We start from the raw sequence: 6,087 nt of genomic DNA, 5'->3' as shown, positions 1-6,087 counted from the left end.
TTATTGGCAAATATAAAAACGTTTGAAAATCTGGTTTGTTAATTTTACAACATTTCACGTTATTTTGAATGATTTAACACCAATATTCTTATAATTAAGCTAGATTTAGTTATTATTACTTATTGTTAGAATGTTTGATGGGATTGCATGGATCCGTAATTATTATTACGAAGTGATTCTATAATAATACCTTCCCTTCATTCGATTGTTTAACAATAATGGTTAGATACAGTAATGTTTAGATATCAGTTATTTTTACTCACGTTTTTTGAAGTTTTGAGTCATGCATAATTCATAATTATTATTACATACCACTTCATTTGGATATTCAACAATATATGGTAGATTAGGAAAATTTGATAAATAAATTATCACCACGCAATTTAAACAATATTCATAGTATTATTTGTAGTAGTTTACCTTTAGAACACATCTTGTATTCACTTGAGATAATTAATTAATTAATCAGAACTAATCAATACCTCTGAGATGATACTGTATGTAATTTTTTCGTCTAGACATTTTTCTTTCATCATGAATTTAGGTGTATACATATATTTGTATGTATATAGATAATATTCAATATAAAATTGGAAACAGTATGTTTATGTATATTTGTGTTATTGTCAAAATTTTAATTTTTGTGAACGTTTTCCCAAATACGGTTGCTCCGATTTCAAAAATTTAAGATCCATTTGATAATTAAGACTCGCGTTAATTATTTTTGCGCGACGATCGGCCGAGCCGTTTCTTTATAATTAGCAGTTGACATAAAATTCTTCGGACCGGAAAATGGGTCACCATCGAAAGTACGGCGTAAGGAGATGTTCGAGTTTAAGCTCATGGAACGGAATTTCTGATTGCTGTTAATATGATTAAAAAAAATTAAAGTATTTAAATTTAAATCGACAGTTGACAGTTTTCTCAACTCGATGTGAACTTGTATATACACGTGGATGCCTTTATATGAGAGAATGAATACACTACACACGATGGCACGCACCGAGTTCGCCGGGAGGTAAACCGAACATACAGGACAGAATTCGTGTTCGCGCTATACCGCGATGCACCCGCATCGGAAAATATATATAACTAGTGAATATCGACGATATAAGGTCATTGGTCGAATGCCTACATCGCCTTCTCCAAAAAACCACTAATTTACTTACTGTCCCCACTTTGCGCGTTGTGCCATTGTTATGTTCGCTAAAGTCGAGCCGTTCGACAAGTTTTTTTGGAACAATATATTACATTTTACATCTAGACTATTATACAAAAACTTGTAAAACAAAAAACAGTGTGCGATAAATATTTGTTTTATTAGAATCATTTTGTTGCTTGTTGATACGCCAGTTGTCGACTTGATGTGAATTGAAACAAATTGATATTGTAAAAACTGTTTTGTTACCAGCTGTTGTGGTTTTATGTATTTTCAAAATAATGTTTATCTTTATTAAATTAAATTTATCTTAGTATTGCCCGTGAGTTAGTAGTTAGAGCTTTGGGATTTGAATCAGAGGCTTTAGGTTCGGTACTCGTCTCGAGCAGTCTGATGTCAAACAAAAATTACATCGGTTTTACTTGGAATTATAGATATAAATATGTTTCTAAGTAGAAATAGCCTCTATCCGGCATTGCTGCATCAGCACTGTTACGGAAATTTTTAAAGCAAAATTTATGACATAGAGATAGGACAGCTATTTGGGCTGCAATCTATAAAAACGGCGTAGTTAGTTTAGTAAAATCATCACAATAGCTCACTCAACCCTTAAGTTCTTATCGCTGTTCAAAAATATATTTAAAAAAATCGCGAGCAAATACGATTAGCTTTTTTAGCACCAAAATTGTGAAAAGAGTGTGTGTAAGTATGTGAGTTAAATTTTGACCTTTTGCCACCGTTTTCTCAAAAATAGCTGCACCAATATCAAAAAATTAAATACCATTCAACACGTTGATAGCCATGTCTGTCATATGTGTTTGACACTAATAAGTTCTACATGATCCATTAGACATATATGTGTAACATACGCAATTTGATAAGAGAAGAAAGTATTGTTTTAAAAGATGTATGACATATGTCAAATAGTGCTTTTTCAAGATTTTTTGATGCTTTTCTTAATACATTTTGAATTAAACTATCCAATAAAGTTACCATGGCCCATGTAATTTTTTTTCTGATATTATCATAGCGATTAACGTGTTAATCTGTTTCGATAAGGACTCGCTGATTAGTTTTGTGTTAAGATCGGTCAAGGGGTTTCTTTATAATTATCAAATGAGTGCAAAATTTTTCGACCACGTTCTAGCCAAAAATTCTGAACCGATTTTGAAAATTCAAAAACTGTCCGAAAGATATGAGTCGGAATTGTTATTATAGGTTTTTGGTAAATATCAGCCGGGCCGTTTTTTCGTAATTATTTGTAAATATTTATTTTTTGAAATATTTTTTATGATGATTACGAAAATTACATAAACGGAGACCAACAGCCATTAGAGACCGTATACGGTACAGTTCGCGATCACAATCTTTATTTCAGATGGTAGATTAATTATATACATTATGATGTTTTATGTTTCATATAACTTAAGCGGATGCTCGATGGAAACAACCGAGTTTCCGGAACCAATAACAATGTGAGAGATGAGTCTGACATTCTAGGCACCGTACTGAACGTTGACATATGACCAGTTTTAAACAAGAAATAATTCGTAAAGATACAGATTCTGATATAGATATGTAAATGAGAACGTTTTTCACTTGATTGATGTAAAATTATGCACAAATTTAATTCTTTAAGATGAATTTATTATTTATTTATTAATAACTAGCTGTACCTACGACTTTGTTGTTTGCGTGGAATTTAACAAAAATGTTAAAAGTTTTTGCATTTTTATTTTAATAGACATTTATTTTTAATTTTTTTTATTAGTTTCACTGAATAATTTTGTTTATATACAAAATTTGGTGTGCGATTCTCTTGGGTTGAAACAACTACTTTTTTGGCCTTTTTCATGTTTCTATAGGGATCTGACTTTTTTCTAATCATAACTAATATGTGTACATTTGAAAAATAAAAATATTCATCAATTTGAATGTGAATTTGAAAATTGGAGACAAGTGTACTTAATTTATAATTATTACTTAAAGGTAAAAAATAGCAAAAATGTGACAAATTAGCTTAAATTCAAATAGAATAGATATATAACATATAAGATATGTAAGATTATTAAAATATTTATCGATGAGATAAACCATGAAAGAACCAAATGAACGAATTCGCAGATCAACTAATTCGAATGATTAAAAAAAAACATTCGATTCCTATTGATGGGGAGACGTACTAATTAGTTTTGGCAAAGGCAGGTCTAGCCGTTTGGAAGATAACGGGCAAAAGTGCAAAAAATGACAATTCAGGTTTCGATAGATTCGGAGCATACGATTTGAATGTTTCACTTCAAAAACATTTCACTTGTATCAACGGAATGAAAAACTGATCACATTTTATGAAAGGCAGGTCCAGCGATATTGGAGATCTAAAAAAAATTGATTAGACCGTTATTTTACGGAGATTTTTATAATATGTACAATATTTATCACCATTTCTATAGGTACCGTATCAATTTTTATAATGAAATGTCCTTGACATTTTCGACAATATGAATCAACCGACTTGAATGGGTTTCAAAATTTCCAAAAAAATCGATTTTTTTTTTCAAAAATTTAAAAAAAAAAAAAAATTCAAAAAGTTGATTTTTTCAAATACTCTCAAAATTTTTTTTTAAATTTTTCAAATAATTTTAAACTACAGTACAGGAAGTTCCAGAAATTTGCTAATAATAAAATAAAATAAATAAAATAAAAGTAGCCTTAGTTACTCTCAATTACATCGTCTACCTGGTAATAAATGTAGTGTCATAATCGGTCAGGCCGTTTTGGACATTAACTCAAACGAATCATTTATTTCCGGAATACAGAAAAATATATGTTTTGATATGAATATTCATAAGACAAAAATTATAATTATTAAATTATAGTAGTATAGTTGATGGTTTAGTAATTTGTAGAAAAAAAATTGTTATTTATTTTACTTACCAGTACACCTCTGAAGAGCTGTGATTCTAATTTATTTGAAACATCATTAGGCGACCGTCTTATTTCATAGTAGAGACTTGGAACCTGCGTCATGGTTGAATTTGCAAGCAACTCAACCATAGGTTCAATCCTTAACAATTGTGGTCAACAAGTGTATCTACAAAACAACAATGTAATCACACCTGTGCCCTGGTCGCGTACGTTGAAAGGTTTTCTTAGGGAGTGGCTTGATGTAAATGATGATTCTGACGGTATACAAGTGCAAATCAAAAAATCGTTGCTTTATGGCTAGTTAACAAAATATAAACTTTATGCTAAGATGACAAGAATTGATAGTTGCAACTACATGGTAAAAAAGCTATTTGAAAATAACTTTCCATATTTAATAAAATCAATTCAAAACTCAAGTTTGTAAATATCAATCTCGAAGTATACTATATTAAGACATTACAAAATCGTATACATTTCTGTTGATCGTTTTGGGTTTTATGCAAATAGTAAAACTAGATACATTACTCACGTACACTAATTAATAGTCACCATAAAAGGTATGCAGACTATCTCTCTATCAATATAATTTATAGGCGTGACTACACAGCTTCACTTTATTTAAAAAAATATTATTATAAAAATAGATATGAAAGCATTCAATTTCAATTAAAATGATTTATGATTCAGTCTTTATAAAACTCTCGATATTAAATAAAAATAAACTAAATAATAGCAAATAACACACAATAAATAATATATATTTTATATTATATTATATTATAGATTGAGTTATTATGCACAAGTAAATATATATTCTCAATGATTGTTACAGTAATTTTTTCAATAGCTAATCTTTCCAAATTAGAAAAGGTACAGAAATATTTTGGGAGACATCGGACAAACGTGGTTGAGCGTTAGATACGTATATACATTTATAAAAAAATAACGATACATCATACAATAACAATTTTTAATTCAAACACACGTATAGTGTCATTAGATGTTCGACATGCCTTTTTGCACGTCTTCTGGTTTATATCATATTATATGATTTTTAAATATTGAATATAAATTTTTCTATATACCAGTAGTCCGGCAATATTTGGCAAATCGAATCAACTTTCAACCGATAGTCTACATGTCTCTCTATTAGACTTGACATCTTTATAGATGTACATATCTCTATATAGTTCCTATGTTTCAAATATCACAAAATTACAACAGCCTTTCTTGAACAAGTGTTTCAGCCGCCTGTCTATCTCGCTTACATTTCTGAATACGACGGATTACATTAAGGGAAATGAGGATTAGGCAATGGGTGTTTACATACAAGAAGAAGGCGAAATTTTAATAAAAATGTTTTAAATGTGATATAATACAACAACCAGGATAGTCAACAATATTATATTTATTTGAAAGTTAAATAATTTGATATCATATATTTTATATACACATAGGAGGGTTTAGTCGTTTTTTTCTATATTTACAATATTATAATAATCTGGCACGGTCGCAGGGCTGTGCCCGTCGCGTCCTGATCCGGCGCGCTCGCTCAGTGCAGGTATTTGGCTATATCAATTAGACCGTAAATAGGCCGTCGTATGTTTTGTACGCTTATTTTAATGTGGCTACTGCCCACAAAACAATATAAATATTTGAAAATTTTTATTCGATGTAAACTATCGAGCGTCGGGCGGCACATATGCGACGGTAAGGTATGACGGTGTGACGCGCACATTTATGGCACATAATGTGGTACAGTGAGTTGCTTGGACATCCACACAGTACACTGAGATCATGCCGCGGCACAATAGTGTTTTGGTTTACCGTCGCATGTGTGCGCTTGACCTCACAAACAATCGAGGAACTGAACACTATTAATGTCCAATGAGAGGTGCTAAAGACACTTAATTTTAAGGCAATTTCCCGGCATGTGGGTCAAAAATAGTCCCTGTCTCCTGTATTTATTTTACATGCGCGCTTTCTACTGCGACATGACTATC

The sequence above is a fragment of the Ctenocephalides felis genome, unplaced genomic scaffold, assembly GCF_003426905.1.
Source record: "Ctenocephalides felis isolate EL2017-DRISC unplaced genomic scaffold, ASM342690v1 CF-g0.4_SCAFFOLD_01886, whole genome shotgun sequence".
Taxonomy (NCBI): Eukaryota; Metazoa; Arthropoda; class Insecta; order Siphonaptera; family Pulicidae; genus Ctenocephalides; species Ctenocephalides felis.
Note: the sequence above shows the minus strand (reverse complement) of the source record.